Genomic DNA, 22,289 nt, shown 5'->3' with positions numbered 1-22,289 from the left:
GAACGTTCCCTGACAGCCCAAGGTGGAGCTGGGATTCAGCAGTGAGCAAAGCAGACAAACTCCCCGCCCCCACGGAACATAATTCTTATGGGGGTGTGTGGGGGGAAGGCAATAAGCTCATTAGTAAATAAATATGGAGCTGGTAGAAGGAGAGCATTATGGAGAAAAATAAAGCAAGGGGAGGGGTAGTTGGTGTGGAGGTGTTGGGGAGTTTTAACAGGCAATCAGACTGATTGATTAACCTGTCGTTAAAGGTAGGAGAGGGTGCATCCCTTAATCAAAGGTGTCCAAAATCTTAAGATACGCCTGCATAATTGTTGTAACTGTCCAGATAAAACATTAGCAAATGGAATAAAACATTTGAGAAGGCTATTTGGTGTTCTGCAGTCCAAGTAACCATCTGATTGACTTACTTATTTTTTTTTTTTTTAAGGTTTTACCTTCTCGTTTCTTGGTTGTGCAGGCCTCTGCTATCCATGACAGCTGACCCCCTGTGGCTATTTAAATTTGAATTAAAATTAAGTAAAATGTAAAATCCAGTTTTTCCTTCACACTAGCCACATTTCAAGTACTCAATAGCCACCTGTGGCTAGTGGTTTCCATGTCTGACAACGAGGATCTAGAACATCTCTGGAACGTTCTATGGACAATAGTGGTGTCGATAAGGCTATGCTATTAGCATAACTCATTACTCTGCTTCCCACTCTTGCCACAATAAAAGCCCGGACAACATGATATTATATCAGCACATATATAGGCAGGAAAGTTACAGTAACACTTGGTACCATGATAGCCACGCCCATACTCTTGGTTCTCGAGATGCTTCTGGATACTTTCTCTGCAATTAGCATCTATTGCCTCTGGGTGGCAGTTGATGCCACATCCACATCAGTTACTTGCTTCTCCAAAACCGTAATGGAAAACCTACGTGGAAGCCCATCAAATTTACGAGGGAAGAATCAGCCTCACCTACTTTTAAACAATTTAGAAGCATATAACTAACTGGGACAAAACTATCAATGCAATCAGGCAGGTGTAAGATAACAAAGACACAGAGGAGACAACTTCACCAAGTGAAATATATATATATATATATATATAATATATTTTATATATGCATATAAATATAAATGCCTTATATAAATATGGTTTACATGTTATATATACCACAATAAAATGGCCATAATTAGTGACTTTCTTGCCAATCCTTGTATTTATTGACAGACTTCATTTGCATTCTCCTTCCTAATAACCCCTGAATTGCATTTTGAAGTCAAGACTTCCCAGAAGCTGGCACACTACTCTTCCAAGCCAGTTTGGAATCAAAACTCCCACCGGATGACCTCTGCAAGTTTGAAGTGTTACGTCATGATAATGTCAACACTGCCCTTGGTCGTTTTGTCTGTGCTGTTGGAGTGGAATAAGGAGGATGGTGACAGTCTCCTAACCTGGAAAGTGAGTAATAATAATAATAATCGTGCACACCTTCTAAGGCTCTGTGAAGACTTAGTGCAGTAATATAGGCCAGCTTGGCAGAGTTCTTGGCACATGAACTCAATAAATGGAAGGCAATGAATTTTTTAGAGTGACGGTCACTTTTTCTTAAAATGTCAAAAACAAGAAGAAAGAAAGCCTCTCTCAGGAATCATACAAAGGAAAGGTTCTCCTTCGCTTGTTAAGCACGTTTTTACTGAGCAACTACTATGTGTTGGACACGTAAGTTAGTCCTCCCAACACACGTTGTTCCCAGTTCAGTGCAAGAGAAAGAAGAAGGAAAGAGACATTTGTGAGGCTGGGATCAGAGTGAGTCACAGAGGGCTGAGTAAACTTAAATCAGGGACATGCCGCACAGCTGGATGTTCTGGGAGCCCTGCCAATTCTGGAGGTTACGTTTTCAGTGGGAGATGTCTAACAGAAGGGATGAAGGGGGCTGACGCTGTACCAACAGAGGGCAAGGCGCAGGCAAAGACGCAGAGGTGAAATCAGGTTCTGGATTCAGGGGAGTACATGGGCCCCTTAGTGTCATGGTGGGTGGGCGCACATGAAGGAAGGGCGGACAGAACAGCACAGTGTGGGGGTGTGTGGGGGTTATATCACAAAGGGCCCTGTGTGCAGAGCAAAAGTATATTTCATGATAAAAACTAAGAGGAGCCACTTATGGATCATCGCGGGGTGTGGTGTGACCAGCATGAGACAATGGGGCTGAGCCATGGCCGACAAACAGTAAACGCAGGTCAGATGGCTGGTTGAGTCACTGACTGAACAGGTTAAGGTATTACGAGTGTATCAATAAAGTAATGAATGAAGGATGAATGAACGGTCCACTTTGCATCTTCAAGTGACAGTCAAATACAATATTATAACACCCACGCCCAAACAGAGCAGGGAACTGTGTTTTCTCTGCTGGTAACATGAGGTTTGGTTACACAACCAAGGCCCAGAGATGTCCTTGAATCGTGCACTTGGGGTCTTAGTACTCTGACCTAAGACTCTAGGTTTGCAGACACAGCAGGTGAGACCCCAGCTTACAGCCCATTTCTTCCCTCCGGTTACAGGTTGCTGTTCAAATGCAAATTAAAACAAGCTCCTTCTCATCCCGAGAAAGAAACTTAGATTTGGATTTGTACATAACTGCTGGATGTTTCAGCTTAATAAACCTAATTAGGAATTACAGAGATTATGATTAAACATATTAAATGATTAATAGCATTATGCTGCTCATGTGAAAATTAAAATTAATCATCTTTAGTCAAACAGGACTTTGGAGAAATCTTTGCGTTGTTTCCTTTGATAAAAACATACAACGCTCAATTAATCATTTTGTAGCATGGGCATGTGTACAAAAGCTCATAAATTGTTTTGTTGGAATACCTGTGTATTAAAAGTAATTTTTAAAGATAACATGTAAAATGGAAAACAAACCGAAAGCGTTTCTGACATCGTGGGTGAATGAAGAGGAGAGGGAAGAGGAGAATATCAGGATCCAGAGGCTGACTCCAGAGCCTGGGGCAAGGGAGGGGTGAGACCTTCCAGAATGGTCCTCACAGAGTCTCATATTGGTATATTGGGGTGAGAGCTATCCCCTTCCCTTTTTCTGGAATTTGTCAGGAAAAACATATTCAGGACAAGCCTGAATTTTAGGTCCCTATATTAGTCTGCTAAGAAATTACCACAGACATGCTAGCTAAAATCAACGGAAATGGATTCCCTCATGGTTGTGGGGCCCAGATGTCTACAGTGAAGGTGAGAAGGTGCCGTCAGGACCACACTCCCTCCGGAGGCTCTAGGGGAGAGCCCACCTTTGCCTCTTTCAGCTTCTGGTGACCTCTTGGCTTGAAGTTGCACTTCCCCAATCTCTGTTTCCACGTTCATATGGCCTTCTTCCCTCTGTGTGTCTGGGACTCACATCTCCCTCTGCCTTTTTCTTCTTATAAGGACATTAGTCATCGGATTTAAAGCTCACACTAGATCTTGTCTTGGGATCCTTAACTTAATTACATCTGCAAGGACCCTTTGTCCAAACAAGGTCATATTCGTGGGTTTACGAAGGATGGGACGTGCACATATGTTTTGAAGGCTGCATTCAACCCACTACAATTTTCTTCTAAACAAGCAAACAAACCGGAAGTGCACGTAGAATGAATAGCTGTTATCAAGAAGTGGATGCATTTTCTACCACTGAGGGTGGCATGAGGTTCTCCAAGGGGTTGGTCTCACACCAGGTCTAGAAGAAGAGAGAATGTCCCTGTCCGAGCTGTCCCAGGCTCCCATCTGTCACACTGGGAACTTTAATGAGTTGTCTAAAGAGAGACTTGAGGCTTCTCTTCATCCCAGCCTAGGCTGTTGGGCTGCCTTTGTGCACCTCCCCCTGGATGTGATGACCCCCCTTCAGCTGGGCTGAGAGGCGCTCGATCAGCCTCCTGAAAGGCATCCAACACTCTAAAAACAAGGCTAGGGCTGCAGGTTCCCTGAGCCTAGCACTGTAGCTCACACAGATGGACAAGCAGTTAGAGCGTCCCCGAGAAGGTTGGTGAAGCTCATGGCAAATGCACAGCGTGAAATTCCTAAGGACAAAAATAAAGTCATGTGAAAAAGCTGAGGAAGTTGCTAAGGGAATTGCACATCTCGAATGCGTATTACCGAAAAGCGGGGGCTACCTGGTTGGTAGTTACATCCCTCAAGGCTGGTACGTGTCAAGGCTTACTTGGAATTAATGGCTGGAAGAAGAACTCTTGATTTATCTGTGTCTGATTCTTTTAAAGTATCATTCTGGCTCTAAAAGTGGGACCTAGCTGAATTGAAAAGGTGCCTCATAACCATGTTTGGGAGATCAGGAGGTAGAACATAAAGACCAAGCAAATTACTCCTGGTCTGCTTGCTCAGAGATGAGAGGGGATTGAGAAAACAAAGGTGTTAGAGGGTAGAATTAGAATGGCCAGGGCACCTTCCCTCTCAGAACCCTCCAGTCCAGACCCTCATCCTGGGCTGGGAGATTCAGTACGCTCTGGCCCAGACCCCCTTGCTGCCTGAGGTTCCCGCTCCTAACTCACTGGCCACCTGGCTCCTCCTTCCACGCATGCAGCATGCTCCCTCCTCAGGCTTCACGCCTATCCTTCCTTTGCCTGGAAAATTCGCACCCCAGATGCCCATGTGGCTTGCCCCCTTCTTCCCAGCTCTCTGCCAAGACAGCACCCATTAGAGACATCCTCATCTAAAGCTTCAGCATCTCCTGTCTCCCTGCTCGTTCGCTTTTTTCATAGCACCTATCACTTCTTGCCTTTGTATTACGTGCTTCTGTTCATTTCTATGGTGTTTCTTTATCTCCTCCACCAGAACATGAAGTCCATGAGGACAGAGATGGGGAGTTTCCATCCACTGTTCTGTCCCTACCCCCTAGGGCAGTTTCTCAGCACCAGAAATGCTGACATTGGGGCTGGTTAATTCTTTGATGTGGGGCTGTCCCCTGCACCATAAGATGTTGAGCAGCATCCCTGGCCTCCACCCCCTGTACAACAGTGGGACAACCAGAACTATCTTCTGCGGTTCAGATGTTCCCTGGGGGGCAAAACTGCACCGACTAGAACTGCGAGCCAGAGCACATGGCAAGTTCTCAGCGAGTACCTATGGCTTTTGCTACAAGTGAGCTGCATGAATGCTGAGTTCACAGCTCTTGATCTTAGTTTGCATATGGGTGAAGTGATAAACGCCCATCTGTCCTGGATCCTTCAGAGTCGGATAACAAAAGCAAAGTCTTGTGAAAGCTAAGTCCCATGAATGAATAGGGAATACGTATCATTACTATTATTAGCAGTGTTAACAACCATCCGCTTTCCTTCTCCGTTTCTTGGGGCCCACCCATACTGACAACTCGGAGATGCCGCCTCCCCATCACGCACGCAGGGTCGCAGGACCCCACATGAATGAAGAGTCCATTCACCTCAAGAGGTGGGTTTCCAGGCAGCACTTGGCAGAGGTTCCCAAATAAGCTCATTAGGACAGCAAAGCCAGCTTGTGCTCTGGCCCAGTTAGAAGGCCCTATTAGGAGGCAGGATGTGTGCCACAGAATTTTTCCTAATAAACAAACTCCCCAGATATTGGCGCAGGTTATAAATGTTAAGAAAACACCACCGGCACTTTAATCTCCTGAAGATCACTTAGTGCTTCCGCAAAGACCTTAATAAAGAACCGCGGGGCTCCCTCTGCTATAATCGTTCCTAATTCAATGAATAGCTCTGAGCAACCCAAGGCTAATCCTGGTGAAATTGGATTTTGATATCGACCAATCCAGGGATGACTGTTGGAGAGAATCCGCATGGTTTTGTGTGTGCCTTTGAGAGGCTGGCCCCGCCCACGTCTCCTCTCTGAGCCAATGGGGCGTTGCTGAGCTCACCTGTGTGCCACCTTCGGGGATGACCAGGCATCTTGGGAGCACAGGCAAAGGATATCTCTGAGCTGGATATCTCTGAGCTAAACTCCAGTCCCATCACATACTAGCCCAGCTCCTTAAACCCTTCTGAGCCTGTCACCTGAGGTGCAAGTAGGGATAAAAGATCCCATCACAGAGTTGTCTGTGGTCCCAGGTTGCTGGAGGCAACACAAGTGACCATCACAAGGACGGATGAGTAAAATGTGGTGAAGCTGTCAGCAGAAATCAGAGTTCAGAGAGAAATCGTAGATTTGGAAGCACAGGGCTGAGCGCCTGTAGTGGGGGAGACAACCATAAGAAATAAAACAAGAACGGTACCAAATTATATTTTGCCACCCCAAAATATGCCTCTTTGGCATAAGGGTTATTTTGGGATGATTATTTTTGAGAAACAGCAGACACAGGAGAAGCTCTGAAAAGAGTAGAAGTTATCGTTTTGTAAGAGAAATTTACATTTAAAAGGAAAGTCTCCATTTGTAGGGGTGTCTCCCTTTTGGAGGTAGCAGGAAGAGAAAGTTCTAGAAAATTTCTAGAATCCCTTCAAAAGACAAGACAATGACCTCAATCTAGAACAACCTCACCCTTGTTTACTGGGCTTTTCCTGATAACCTCCCCATTGCTGGCTCCCCTGCCCCCCAACATCTTCTGTCTTTAGCTGGAGATGGTGTTTAAGCCGGTGACTTGGGTCATTCCAGTTTGTTACTCGGTCTTTCCTCCGTAGGTCCCATGTCTACAGGAGCTTTGCATGTTATTAAGATCCTGTTTCTTGGTCTCCTGTTAATCTCTCTTTTATCATGGGGGGTTTTAGCCAAGAACCTAGAAGAACACCGGGAAAATTATTTTTCCTCCCATGCATGATGGAAATTAAAAACACATGTACTCACAACACAGCACTAGATACAGTCCAAGGACGGTGGTCATGCACTTTAGAGCAGTCCCATTCAATAAAATAAAATAGTAGCCGCATACATAGTCTTGAAGTTTCTAAAAGCCACATTTCAAAAAAAGTAAAAAGAAACATGTGGAATTAATTTTAAGGATATATTTATTTTAATCCAATTTATCAAAACTGTTATTTCAATATGTAATTAAAGTAAGTGATATTTTAAATTCCTTTTTTCCCCCAGGTCTTTGAGATTTTGTATATAGTTTGTATTTATGACTCATCATCTCAACATGGGCACTACATTTTCATTGGAAATACCTGATCTATATTTAGACTTTGAAAAATTAACAGCTGAATAGCCAAGATTTTCAAAACACACCTAAAAGGCTTTTAATAATGGAATCAAGTGTCAGTGTTTAAATTTTAATTAAAGTTGAGTTTAATTAAAAATCCAGTTCCTCAGTCATACCAGCCATGGGCTCCACAGATACCTAGAGCTGGCAGAATAATGGTCCCTTCGAAATGTTAATATCCTAATCCCTGGAGCCTCTGAATTTGAAGTTCACAAACTCCCTGAAGGATACACAGACATCCACGGACCCCTGGATAAGAACCACTGCGGTGTGAGGTCATTCGCCTCTCCCCTATCCTGAGTTGAGACATTTGATGCCGAATACTACCATCCACTGGTTGCTGATGAGCCCAGTGTGGAATTGGCTAACGGGTCTAGAATCGGGTATTGAATGTAAAACCCTGCTAAGGTCCTACTATGACCCTGGTATCCTGCAAGGTGTTTTTCACACCTCATCCCACTGATCACCATAACAATTTGAAAAACAGAAGCTCAGGGAGGTTAAGTCAGTCACCTGTCCAAAGTCACGCAGCCAGGAGATGGTAGAGCCACAGAAGAATCCATATTTTGGCCCTCAATGTCCCCTCAAGTTCAAGGTGAAGTCTAAAGACAGCTCAGCCCTAGAGGGCAACCGCCACCAACTTGCACAGAGTGAAATTCACTGGAGTTCTAACTGCCTGTGCTCTCAGTTGGGGCTGGAACGGAGTGATGAGCTCTGTGAATAGGGCTCTATCACAACCAACCAGCCCAAATCAAACCAAACCAGGCTGCTTCAGATGCTTCCTCTGAGCACCTGGAGTCCTGTGTTCCCCTCTCTTGAGCCCTTATTAACCATATATATTTTTTAGTATCAGATTACTTCCTTCTCTGTCCTACTAGAATATGAACATCCCAATGACAAACACTATATTGAATCATTTTTGAGGCCCTTTACTGTGGCACATGATGTGTGCTCAACAAATATTTATTGTGTCATCCCAGGAAAGAGGTTTGGGCCCAGCTTCTTTTTTCTCCATGAGCATCCCCAATTCTGCCACAAGGGTGTCGAAATCCAATGCCCAAGACAGGACGCTAACCAGCACGATTTTCTCCCAGCACAGCCTAGTGAATATTCAGCATCCCTCCTCTCCTACAGGCTTCCTCCCCTTCATGCCCAAAGTGCTTAACAGTGATAAATAAAAAGTGTCCTTTTGAATAGCCAACTGCTTCTTCCTCCTCCACCAATCAAGTTATTTCTCAGAGAGAAAAGCTTTTGAGTGTCTTCGAGGCATTATTTGATTAAGTTGACAATATTATGTGAGCGATGGTTGAGTACCCACTGCGATGTACTTTGGACCAAATTGATTTGTGTAACGAACACTTGCTCTGTCTCTTCTTGCAGCCTGAATAGTGGTCTTGATTTAGCCAGTAATGCTGGGCGCCAAGTGAATTTACAGGGTCCACAGTCCCTCTCTCTCAATCTGGAGAGAATAGCAGGAGCAGAGCATGGAGCGGCATAATTCAATACATTGTACTATAAGCTCAGAAAATAATATCACAGAGCTCTGCAATATACCTATTTGATTTGATTTGTAAACCTGATAAAAAAGCAATCGAGAAAAGTTCAGGGGGAAAATATATATGTTCTAAGCAAAAATGTAACGATATTGAATGTGTACAAAGAACCAAAGTACTGGGTGGGGAGGGGAGAAAACCATGCATACTAAATCAACTCCATACCCAGCGTTAGACAATATTGCACATTCTCCATTTAAAACGAAGCAAGATTGTGCAACGTTATTTTCCATTAAAAATAATAATAATGGTAAGCCCAGGAAATGTGAATTAAAACCCACGTCTCGGGTTTTCTCACAATCCTACTTCAAAACGGGCTCGTGCAGATTCACTCAGCTTCCCGCTTTTTCATTTTAGCTCTGTAGGCAAACAAATAAGTTAATCACACAGCTTTGGATGTAGTTAATGCCTCCTTCCTAGCTCGGCGGGGTGGATTCCACAGCCAGGTGACACAGATTTAAGAAACTCATCACATTCCCCTCAACCCGAATAAATTCAATGCTCTGCTGGAATGATGAAATTCTTCAGAACGGAGAAGTGCTGCAGGACGCAGAACGGCTGACTCCAAATTCTCTTGCCTTTTTTTTTACTCTTTGAAAGTACAGGATGAGCATACAAGGGACCAAGTGTCGAACACATCAGTAAAGTGGATGGGTTGCAGAGGTATCTGTATGAGCACACTTGAGCTGCTGTAACAAAATGCCACAGACTGGGAGGCTTCAACCACAGATATTTATTTCTCCCAGTTCTGGAGGCTGGAAAGTCCGAGATCAAGGTGTCAGCTCATATGGCTTCTGGTGAGGTCTCTTTTCCGGCTTGCGACCTCCCTGCGTCCTCACGTGGTGGAGGGAGAACGCTCTCTTCTTCCTCTTCCTATAAGGACACTGATTCCAACATGAGGACCCTGCCCTCATCTAACCCTAATTACTTCCCAAAGTTCCCACCTCCACGTGCCATCACATGGGGGCTTAAGGCTTCAACACGAATCGGGGGGGTGGGGGGGTGGAGAGGACACAATTCAGTCTATAGCAGTGTCATTGAAGCTGAGCCTGCAAACACCTGGGGATATGAAGTGTTTTGTCCTGGGGAGAGAATGGAGTTTCACTGGGCTTGAAACAGGCTATTCTCTTATCATTCAAAATATATTTATTGAGCACCTAATATACATACATATATATATATATATATATATATATATATATATATATATATATATATATATATATATATATCAGTCTCTGGGGATACAGCAGGTAGGATTGGGAGCTGGTAAGGAAAGGTAAGGAAATAATCTTTTAGCTAGGTCCACTTATCAGAGGACAGGAATAGTAGGACTATAAGAAGGGCTCTTTCTCTCCTTCTCCATGCTCAAAGTTTCAGTTTTCAGTTCCAGGAACAAGGAGCTGAAAATAACTACCACTACTAATAACAATAACAATAAACATGTGTAGACTCTGAAACAAGTGATCTGGGTTTGAATTCCAGCCTTACCACTTCCTAGCTGTGTGACCTTGAGCAAGTTACTTAACCTCTCTGGGCCTCATTTCTTTCATTAGCACCTACCCCAAATGAGTCAGTACATGTAAGTGCCCTTCCTACCCCATAATTACGAATGATGATCAACATCTAGAACAGTGCCTGACACCTGGTAGCCACTTAATAAACACTGGCCGAATGATTAACACTCTGTTAAGCTCTTTGCATACACTATATTTCACTGCATCACCTGATGACTCAGAGAAGATTCTATCATTTATCCCTATCATATGGCAAAGGAACTGCCATTCAGAGGGGCTAAGAGCTGCTTTAAGACGCCCAGTCAGTACATGACAGGCAGTGTGGGAGAATGGTGGAGAGCCTAGGCACTGCAATTTCCCGAGGCAAATCCCTTAATGACATCTAAAGAAGATGCAACAGCTTTCTGGCCATGTGGTTATTAAAAACTCAGGCCAGTCCATTTTAAAGCTTCCAAAGTCAGTGAGATTCAAATTCTCTTGCTATTGCTACAGACCCGAGTCCTGATAGACCTGTGTCCTGACAGACGTGCCTCAGGCAGGGGGCATTTCCTGCCTCCTCGCCCCTACCATCCAGCGCTTTGCACTGTCCATTAGAGGGGCCGCCTCTGGGGCCCTCTTCCTCCTTCTCTTCTTAGGTCTTGCTCTTTTGGAGTTGGGGGGTGGGGGAAGGGACTGAGGAAGCAGAGGGCGTTCAATGAAACAAGATGCTTCTTGGTGGAGAGAATCAAGCATCTCTCTCTGCTTTCTCTCTCCTTCTCCTGGAGCCTGTGTTCTACTGGTGGCTTCTGTGGGCGGGTGGGGGGAGCCGGCGGGGGGTGCTGGTATGCTTGGGTTGCTTGGGGTGGTCATCTGCCAACCCATTGTCCTCCATAGCTGCTGAGGGTCCTGTATCTTCAAGGTCAGTGCGCGATGCTGCCCATTCTCCTTTTAGGTTTGTGTGTGTGGTGGGGGGGCCTTTCAGCATTGTTTTCCAGAACATCCTGAGAACTCCTTCCCTGTCCTCTGAATGTCAGGCTCTTCCGAGAGCCAGGTGAGATGGTGGGTGCCCTAACACATTCTCCAGGACAGTTCTTTCCCATGCTGCTGTTTCGGACTATGCCAGTGAGTCTCCACGTTGATAAATGCCCAGATAAGAAGCAGGCACAAGCTTCTATGTTAATGACATCCCTGCACCCAACTAATTTAAGGAACATGTCAAGTTCTCCCAAGAACTCTGCACTGCCTTCTGCTTTGATGGCATTATTAAGATGAGCCTTCCTGTTTTCCAGCTTAGCGAGCATCCACCTGAAGGAGCTGACGGCCTCCCCTTCTTGCTGGCAGCCCACTCTCCCTCTCCAGGAGTGACTCTCTTGAAGATTTATCCTCACCTCACCTTGGCTCCTGGTTTTTTTTTAAACCCATCCCACTCAGAAATCAAAGCCAATTTAAATATCGATTTAAAAAGGAAAAATGTTGATATTTTGTATCGAATCCTCAAATCCACCTAGCTAAAAGATTATTCCCCCCCAACGTATTATGCAAGATTTAATTTAACCAAATGGCAAATCTATACATTATGCAAATTTTCCGGGCCTAAGAAAATTGCTGAATGCACAACTCAGTTGCAGGAAATTGGTGATGAATTTAAGATGGAACTGATCTCAGCTAAAATCCCAGGATTTTCCTTACTAATTACTTCTTTCTTCGTATAAACGCTTTGAACAAAGAGACAAGCACTCTGAGGGTTTTGCTCTGGGAGTACTGGGGTTTTTCCAGTATACACCGAGACATGTGTAGATATCATTCTTTGGAATATTGATATGTCCATTCTGCATTTGACAGTCAAAGAATCCTGTCACATCAAGTACACAATTTCTGCAAACTGCCATGATTCAGATTACTTCTGAGTTCCAGACCCTATTCATCAGTGGGCTAATTTCTCCTGCACTGGTGGGTGGGGAGGAGTGTAAATATATGTTAGGAGATGGAAATACTAAGAAATATACTCTGAAAATAGAAATGACTTCATCTCCTTTCCAGTTTGCTCTTTACCTAGACAGCAAATTTTTTTCTTAAAAATGCCATATGGAAAATAGTTTGTCTTTGAGGGCCCCATTGCCTCTGTGTGAAAGTGGAAGCAGCCACCGGCAATATCTAAACAACTGAACGATGGGTGTGGCTACGTTCCAATAAAACTTTGCTGACAATAAAGGCAGTGGGCCATAGTTTGGCATGACTGTTCTTAGAGAAACCATTATTCTAGTCTACACTGTTCTATTTGGCTGCCATTTAAAGAGCTTCTTGCTAGATGTGAGGGGTAAAGGATGAATAAGACATACCCAGAGCCCTGGGGATCTCCCGGTACGGCAGGAGAGAAAAATAAGGAATGATACAATTAATAAGACAATTGGGTGAGTCCTCTGATTGAAGGACCTTCAGATACATAATTCAACAAGAGGGGAATATGGAAAACTTCTTGGGCAATCTCATCCATCTAGAAACTTGGCAGTTCTATATTAGCGGGGTTCACAGGCCAACCTTTAATGGTCTACAAGTCCAATTCTTAAAATGAACAAAGAGACGGGCGCCTGGGTGGCTCAGTTGGTTAAGCGACTGCCTTCGGCTCAGGTCATGATCCTGGAGTCCCTGGATCGAGTCCCACATCAGGCTCCCTGCTCGGCAGGGAGTCTGCTTCTCCCTCTGACCCTCCCCCCTCTCATGTGCTCTCTTTCATTCTCTCACACAAATAAATAAATAAAATCTTTAAAAAAAATAAATAAATAAAAATGAACAAAGAGAAACATCCACCAGTCCTGGGCTCTCTCTCATCTAATCATGTTATTCAAGGCTCTAATAAGGGGAGGTAAGACTTGAAGTGATAAGATGTGGATGGTAGCCACGTTGCTGGGTGACCTGGGGCAAGTAGTTACCCATCCTCTCAGAGACCATTTCTTCATGTGTGCAAGAGGAACAGGAATGCTAGCTCCCTCTCAGATCATGGGGAAGCAGTTGGGATTCTGCCCCAGAAAGTCTGTGGCCATTTCAAGGTGTTATGTATCTGTAGTCCACAATATACATTTTTCTTGGTTACACTACATAAAAAGCAAGACTTGCTCACACGGCAGATGAAAATATGAAAACCACTGTGGCAACCAGAAGACTCTTAGTGGAGGCCCTTCACTACAGCAGACTTAGATTCAAGGACGCCTGCCAGTTTCTCACCATGTCACATTTCTTGGATGAAATTTACTGCACCCGAATAAATGAAGGCACTGATTTTGGTCACCTTGCAGGTACCGATCGTGCCAAGGCTCTGAGATTCAGGAGGGTGGGCCGAGATAGGGGTTCTTCCTTGGTAGGGGTTCTTGGTTACCCTTAACAAAAGGCTGGTTTTGTGGTTTGAAAGGTAGACAGGCTTGCTTATAGGAGGGCTCTGCACATACTACCTCAGTCTATCTCCAGGTACACCCTTCAGATCACCCCTAAGTCACCTGGGAAAGTTGTTGCAAATGCAGATTACTGGTCCCCACTCCCAAAGTAACTATTCGTAACTGTAGACCCAAGATGGATTATGCTCTAACATCTTCACAGCCACTCTTGTATATCCCAGGGAGGTAACAGTGAGTTTATGTGTTTGGAATGAGAAACCGAATATGGTTGGCACTTCCAATGCCCAGTCACCTGATCTTGGACATGTTACTCCACCCCTTTACACCTCACCTCCCCTGGCTTTAACATGGGGATTTGTGCATTCATTCACTCAAAGACTATTGATTGACTACCTTCAATGTGACTGGAAAAGAACCAAAAGGCAGGGGGAGGATTAAAATCCTAATGCATGCAAAGTGCTTACCAATGGCTTAAGGCATTTTGTGAGCACTAGGTAAAAATTAGTCATGGAAATCCTTTAACTTCCCTCCATATTCACCTTCCAAAAGCAGAATCATTGTTTAGAGGACAAATCATAAGCCTTGGGTTGGATCTGTTGTGTATCAGGGTTTGTAAACAGCTACTGGACTGCTCTTGATTTGGGGGGCCCTGCCTTTCTCCCTGAATTAAAACCTCTGCCTAGAAAAGAGACTTTAATGTTTTTAAGGTGGATGGGGTGGGGTTGGGGTGGAGGCAGGTGATGTTTCAGACAGTTTCCCTTCTAAAGTCAAGCAAGACTTCCTTATGGGACCTCAGATATGCCTACCTTTTTCTAGGTGGTTATATATATGGAGAGAGAGATGTATAATGTATACATCATAATACAATCACAAAGTTGAATTCCAAGGCAGATGGAACATTCTGATGGGGAGGCTCACTGCTGACTGATTATTTGATGTTTTCGATCTTTTATATTGAATTTGAGATTACAAGCCTCCTTTTCCATTCAGCCCTGCCCTGCAGCTTTCCCTGACATTTTGTTATCTTTGCATAAGCCTTTCAGGAAGGGCCTCTGAACTGTCCTCCTATTCTGGCTGCCAGGGAAATAGGATTACTGCCTTATTCTTCAACATGGAACAACCATACTTCATTGAAGAGTAAAATAAAATAAAACTTTGGAATATTTTTATTCAATTTTTCGAAAAATCTTTTAAGATGAGTAACAGTGGAGTTCATTTAGCATAGCTGCCCATGAGCATTTGCTAGGAATATGAATCCCATCTACATTTTTTAGATGCTTATCATATTATATGTTACTTTCCTAGGAGTACTTCAAATGTGTGCTAAAAAAGGCTAAAGGAGCTGGCTCAGTAACAGTGTGCAGGAGAACACCTGGGGAGCTCTTGAGAAATGCAGATTCCAGGGTTCCAGCCTTTTCAGGGCCAATTTATCAGCTTGGGGTGGAGCCATGGAGGGGCTGCAGTCCACTCAAGGGGTTGTTTACTTTTCAGGGATTTTGTGAGCCTCTTGCTAAATGTGACCTTTAATAAAAATTAAGTAACATAAACCCGCAATTGAATAAAATATATAAAACGGTAATAAATGTTCCAAACTCATTACTTCCTAGTTCTTTTACTACATTTTGCTATTATCTATTGCTCTTGAGGTTTCTTCTGGCTTTCGTACCTGAACGGTAGAGATAACTATATAATGGTGCGCTCCTGTACATCTTTAGCTAACTCTGAATTCAGTGATGAGGCACTGGAAGCTTGAACATGACCAGGTTGGGAGTATTTACACCATGGAAATCAGCAAATGCTTCAACTCAGGCTCCTGAACCCCTCCCGTCCCCCCACCGCCCCAAGTAGGTTGTTAAACACAGCACATCACTGGCTAGAGCCAGCAATATTCATTTATAACACACCAATACCAGACAATTCTAATAAAAGCAGTGTCTGGGACACAGTTTAAGAAAATGATGCCAAAGATTTAGAAAAGCCAGTCCCCAGAAGAGCTGTCTTCTGGTCATTTTGTCAGTGGCTCTAAAACTCTCCCTGGCAATAAAGCAGTGCCAAGTGTGCACAAAGGGCTAGATTGTAAACTCAAGGATACCTAGGTTCTAGATCTGGCTCCAGGACTTCTGTGTGACACTGGGCAAATGAGTTAACCTCCCTGAAAAGTCATTTCCTTCATCTGTAAAATGGGTTTTCAATACTTACAGACTCATGGTAAACAATAGTGAAGGATATTATTAGAATATAGCCTCAATCCTGGCTCCTAGTAATTGTTTAGTAAATGACAGGTGTTTGATCATGACCATGGTGATGATGATGATGATGGTGATGGTGGTGATGATGATTATGGAGGTGATGGTGATGATGGTGGTGATGATGATGGTGATGGTGGTGATGGTGGTGATAGTGATGATGATGGTGGTGATGGTGATGATGATGGTGGTGATGGTGATGATGGTGGTGATGATGATGGTGATGGTGATGGTGGTGGTGGTGATGGTGATGGTGATGGTGGTGGTGGTGATGGAGGTGATGGTGATGATGGTGGTGATGATGATGGTGATGGTGATGGTGATGGTGATGGTGGTGGTGATGGTGATGGTGATGGTGGTGGTGGTGATGATGGTGATGGTGGTGATGATGATGGAGGTGATGGTGATGATGGTGGTGATGGTGATGGTGATGGTGGTGATGATGATTATGGAGGTGATGGTGATGATGATGGTGGTGATGATGATGGTGATGATGGTGATGGTGATGATGGTGATGGTGGTGATGATGATTATGGAGGTGATGGTGATGATGATGGTGGTGATGATGATGGTGATGATGGTGGTGGTGGTGATGGTGGTGATGGTGATGGTGGTGATGGTGGTGGTGGTGATGGTGGTGGTGAGGATGGTGATGGTGGTGGTGATTGTGGTGATAATGGTGGTGGTGATGGTGATGGTGATGATGGTGGTGATGGGGATGGTGGTGATAATGTTCGTGGTGGTGATGATGATGGTGATGATGATGATGGTGGTGATGATGATGGTGATGATGATGATGGTGGTGGTGATGGTGATGGTGGTGATGGTGATGGCAGTGATGATCATGGTGATGATAAGGTGTTGTTAACAGAGGCATCTGGGAGAAATCCCTTGAAATCATGGAAGCAGTTGATGGATAAAAAGCTAACTTAGTAGTCTGAAGGTTAGAAGGTTCTAGGAAAAACAAACAAACCTCCTATCCATTTCAACTTCTTCATTTAAACCATTATATGCAAATGATAATAGAAGATGCTGATATTATACTGACAGTGCAGACCACTTCATGTTGACCATGTCACTTATCCTCATGACACTTCTATGGAGTTGGTGCTGCAATTATGCCCATTTCACAGATGAGGAAAATAAAGGTTAAGAGGAGGCCCACACAGCTAGTAAAGATGAGAATAGGTCCCAGAGCTAAGGCCTTGAGCTCACAAGCCAGTGTCCTTCCCTGATGACCTGTAGCCTTCTTAGGAATGAAGCTCTTTATCCATAAGAGATTGTTGAAGCTGAAAGCAAAAACAGGCCCATGAAGGAGAAATTGAAGGTCAAAGTTCTGTATTAGATTACTCATGAAAAACTCACAATATTTCAGAGTTATCTGTGACCTTTGAGGGAAACAGTGTGTTCCATATATTTATCCTGGGTGGTACTACACCTGAGAAAGAAGGCTGAATTATAGGAACAACTGACTAAACGAGCTAGGCTGTTTCTAATTTTCAAGCACCATGGCTTTAATGAAAGGGGGCAAATTGTGACATTTTGGCAGATGGGATGGGGTGAGAGAAACAGGACCAGAAGCAGCATTGGGAGACAGGTTTGAATCCTGGCTCTGAGATTTGGATGCAGAGCTGTGTGACCCTGGGCAAAACCTGAGCCTCATAAATGGTGGCAATAATACTGAAATTGTAGCATGTAATGAAAATTCTACCAAAGTACGTAAGCGCATGGCAAAATGCCCTTGTTATCAAAGCAACTAGCAGGTATTAATTTTTCTTTTAGTTTAGAATTTCATAGTCACGTTTGACAAATATTCATTAAGTGTTAAGTGTGGGCTAGGTACAATTCTAGGTGCTGGAAACAGATAATGGAGAAAGTAGATTAAAATCCCTCCTCAAGGAGCTTTACTTCCGGTGGGGTTGAAAACTGATAAGCAATAGCACAGTACATAAAGAACACGACAGAACAGGCTAGGAGTGTAAGTGCCATGAGACAAAACATTGAACATGAGGATTGGGGTGCTGGGGAGGGTTTGAAATTTTTAGTGAATGGTTTTTGAGGTGACATTTGAGTCAAAATTTGACAGAGTGTTGAGCCATGGGGATAGGTCAGGCAAGAATGGTTCAGACACAGGGACAGTCTGTGCAGAGGTCCTGGGGTAGGAACATGAGGACGAGTGAGGCTGGTGCAGAGTGATCAGAGGGAAGAGAATAGGAGATGATGTCAGAGATATAATAAAGTGTCATGTAATAAGGCCTTTTAGGGTACCGTAGGAACTTTGGCTTTAAAAAAAAAGTTTTCTAACTTTTGAAATATATTTAGATTTACAGAGGTATTGCAAAGATAGTGGGGTTCTCATCCAGCTTTCTCTAAAGTTAACATCTCACCCAACCGTGTGTATTTATCCAAACTAAGAAGTTAACATTTGCATATTATGAACTACAGTGTTTATTCAAATTTCCTGTTTTTCCACTAATGTCCTTTTTCTCTTGTAGGATCCACTCTTGAATATCAAGTTGCACTTATAGGATTTTGGCTTTTACTCTGAGAGAAACTGAGGGAGCCACTAGAGGGCTTTTAACAGAGGTAGATGAAATGATTTACACTTTAGCAGGATTTCTGGGTGTTTTCTTTTTCTCCTTAAATCTGAGTTGAGAACAAGAGGATTGGAAGATTACTCGAATTGTAATTTAATGGGCTCTCACTTAAACCTCCCTTATGCTCCCCCTGAGAATAGCAAATGTCCTTTATCAGACTTTTAACAAAAGAAATGGCCAAAAACAATTATCAGGCATTTTATAAATACAAAATGCTATGTTAATGTTAAATAATAAGCATAATATTCATTTCCTTAGTGTTCCACTTGATTTTTATTACTGCAAATGCTAATTGTCCCAACATCTTGGATTTTTGTTACTCCTTTCCCCCTAATAGCCAGGTATTTTCTACTTGTATTTTCTTAATTGTCTGAACTAATAAGCTTGCCTGGTTAGAACATGGTGATAATGTGGCCAAAATTACAGGTTTGATGTCATGCCTTTGGCTTTGCATAAGAAAATGAAACAAAATAAGAGCACTCAGAAGCTATAAAAATTGGGGCGCCTGGGTGGCTCAGTTGGTTAAGCGACTGCCTTCGGCTCAGGTCGTGATCCTGGAGTCCCGGGATTGAGTCCCGCATCAGGCTCCCTGCTCGGCAGGGAGTCTGCTTCTCCCTCTGACCCTCCCCCCTCTCATGTGCTCTCTCTCTCTCTCTCTCTCAAATAAATAAATAAATAAATAAAATCTTAAAAAAAAAAGAAGTTATAAAAATTGTCTAGATTGGGGCTCGTTAAGTAATTCTGTTGAGTGCTTGGTTTAAACAGGTGGGGGCTAAAGGTGCTTGAATCCCTTGTCTGAATTCACTGACATTCAAAATCAGCTGCTTCCCTTTAGAGCTGCTTTGCATGGACACCCCCATATTTCTGATGAGGAAGCTGAGATGCAGCGAGGCTAAATCTGTTACTGCAGCTGTAACAGCTGATAATTAAGAGGCTGAACTTGAGAATGTAATTTTCTTAGTTCAGATTTTTTTCTCTGTCTCTGCTGTGCAACCCACAAGTCAGTTAGCTAACCTCTCTGTGCCCAGGCTGCTAATCAGAGAAACTGACTTTTATTTAAGAATACCTAAAATATAGGCTTGCTGTGACAGGATAACACCACGCATAGAAAGCATTTAGTATAATGCCTGGAAGGTAATAGATTTATAATTGTTCCTGGCATGATGAGGATCCTGTGTGGTTGTTTTGCTGGTGCTTTTGCTTCTCCTAACCCTATCCTAGAATACACTATGTTGAATTGAAACATCTGTCCATTTGCCCATCATCCCCACTAAGCTGTGAGCTCTGAAAGGATAGGATCTGGGTCTTCTATTCTTCACCTTCAATGCCTGGCACAGAGCCTGCCATACGCTGATGACCTCTGAGCAGAACTGGACTCTGTCAAAAGAGCTCTCGGGCTGAAAGTCTGGATGGCAGCTGAGGTTGGAGGTCACTATCTATGAGAAATCTTGTCTCTTCTTGTCTTCTAGAACCAGCCTCTTTACTCACAAGTTCATCCACATTGAGGTGTAATTGTCCAAACGTGGACTGAGGCAACCACCTCTTACAGCTGGGGCTTAGGACGCAGCTCCATCTGGGCAAAACCCAACATCCCCTTCTGAAATGAGCTGTGCATCTTAACCTGAAGATCCTGGCCACTTGGAGATCTTCGTTGGAATTGTGACTGTTGCTACCCGTTTCTTCCTTCCCGTATGAGGGTACAACAGGGTTCAGTTGTGCCTTGGGGTCCTATAGGTCTAACATTCATGTTTGTTGTTATTCAAAAGCTGTTCTTTAAAAATTGTAGACATTGGGAAATTTAAAAAAAAAGGAAGGAAGGAAGAAAGGAGGGAAGGAAGGCAGAAAAGAAAGAAGGAAGGAAAGAGGGGAGGGTCTTACTCCTACTGGAATATCTCATGTGCTTAGTGAGAGGACAGAGGGGATACGTCAAAGAGTATTTGAGAGTGGTGAATAGGTCACGTAAAAACAAAAGAAAAGAAAGAGATGGGGCCTTAAGAATGCTGGAGACATAAATCTTATGGGGTCACGAACTATGGATTTCTCCTCTCTGGTTCTGCAGTGCATATTCAGAATTGAGTTGAGGTTCAGTTCAGATTTTGCCATACAAAGCATGGTTATCAATTAATATTGACCTGCTGGTCACTCAGGCCACTGGTCTGCCCGGGCCGTACCACCAGGTTCAGCTCTCTACCTTCTCTGAAGACACTTTGGTGCTTAAGAAAATGTTTCTGGTGAAAATCTCTTCTGAAGTCTTTCCACTTTCCAATGCTAAAGTCCTACACCTCTAGATGTTAAAGAAATATTCCCATTTCGGTGTTTGTTTTTAAATATTCTCAGACTGTAGAAGGATATCACAGATGAAATAAGAAACTATAGCTACTGACCAACGTTCCCACAGACAAGGATCTAAAGAAGCATCCTTGGGAATAAGTTGTAAAACTCCACTATGAAAAAAAAAAAGGTACAAACCCAGAGTGGAGAAGATAATCTTAAAACAAAGCATAAGGATCAAGTGTAATAATTCTATAAAGATACTCTCTACGATGCTGAGATGGGAGAGAAAAGGGGATTGGGGGACAAAACGGCTAATACACAAGTAGAATGAAAATCTCATTAAGGGATTGTAGGGAAGAGAGACACTTCTGTCTTGGACATCAGAGAGGATGGAGGAGCAGAAGATGGAGACACAGGGCCTTTGCACATGCTATTTCCTCTGCTGAAACATTCCTCCTAGAGTTTGCCCGTGAATGACTGGCTTTTCATCCTCATGTCTTGGCAGAAGTGGCACTCCCTTACAAAGCTTTCCCTGACCACACTATCTAAGAGTATGTTGGTAATGAAATTCTCTAAAACGATAACAAGAAGCAAGCCCTGCCAACTTCTGTGGTGTAAATACTCTCCTCTTGGTGATTCCAAACTACAAACATGATGTCACTGAACAGAGATGGGAAAACAATGCTCACAATTGGCTCCTGCCAGCCTATTCAAACACCCCACTGACTTAGCTGAAATTATCCCATTTATTTGGTTACTTATTGATGGTCTCCCTCCAGCTGGTACCCAGCAAATGCACCCTAAATATTCCTTATTTGGGTTCCCCACTCTTGCCTTGTGGTTTGGAAACCCTCTCCATGTAGTGATCTGGGACCACTATAGGGTTCATCTCATTTATCTTCCTTCTCTTGGTGCTTCTTGTGGTCCAAAACCTGGAATTACTGTTCCTTTTCTGCTGAGCACTCCAGTTGTTTAAGGTGGGGATGAAAACCCAGTCCGTTACTCCACCATGGCTAAGGGCAGAAATCCTAGAATTGTTTCTCATTTGGATGAATGAGGATGTCTGCGTGTGGGTGAAGAGGGCAGTCACTGTGGTTACCTGGAATGTTAAAATACAGGATGACATCTGAAAGCTCACCGTCTGTGCCCTCCAGTGAGTCTGGGGGCATTGTGCATGTTCTAGAAATTTCTAGGGCTTCCTACTTCTGTTAGGTCGAGATTAAAAATTGGAATCCTTTTTTGAACACTGTTTGTTAATATGAAAAGCATCATTTAATTAGGACTAATATAAGATGCTCTGCAGAGTGATAATTTAATAATTTGGCCGTTTTATTTATACAGTGCCTCCAGGCTCCTCATTAAAAATGAAAGAGACATTCGATGGGACGACGTGGCTTTGCCGCTGCAAACATTCCAAGTGCTCTCAGATCATAAAGCCCACCCTCTGGGCATTGTGAGAGCCATCTCCCTAGCCTGGGAGCAGACATTTGTATTGCCAAATTAACCTTCATAGACGGGGGAGTCCCAGGAACCACTTGTTTACCCGGCATTTAAGGGTAGTCTCTAGTC

General features: G+C 43.5%; 1 protein-coding gene across 8 annotated transcripts in view; it reads right to left on the bottom strand.

Annotated features, from left to right (window-relative positions):
- RBFOX1 (RNA binding fox-1 homolog 1) overlaps positions 1-22,289 on the bottom strand; it is a 335,670-nt gene that overhangs the window by 125,548 nt on the left and 187,833 nt on the right. The window lies entirely within an intron of this gene.

Source organism: Mirounga angustirostris, unplaced genomic scaffold (assembly GCF_029215605.1).
Source record: "Mirounga angustirostris isolate CCGP_5_RB_7025 unplaced genomic scaffold, mMirAng1.0.hap1 SCAF_5, whole genome shotgun sequence".
Classification (NCBI taxonomy): domain Eukaryota; kingdom Metazoa; phylum Chordata; class Mammalia; order Carnivora; family Phocidae; genus Mirounga; species Mirounga angustirostris.
The sequence above is the reverse complement of the archived record's forward strand: the minus strand, read 5'-3'. Positions and strand labels throughout refer to the sequence as shown.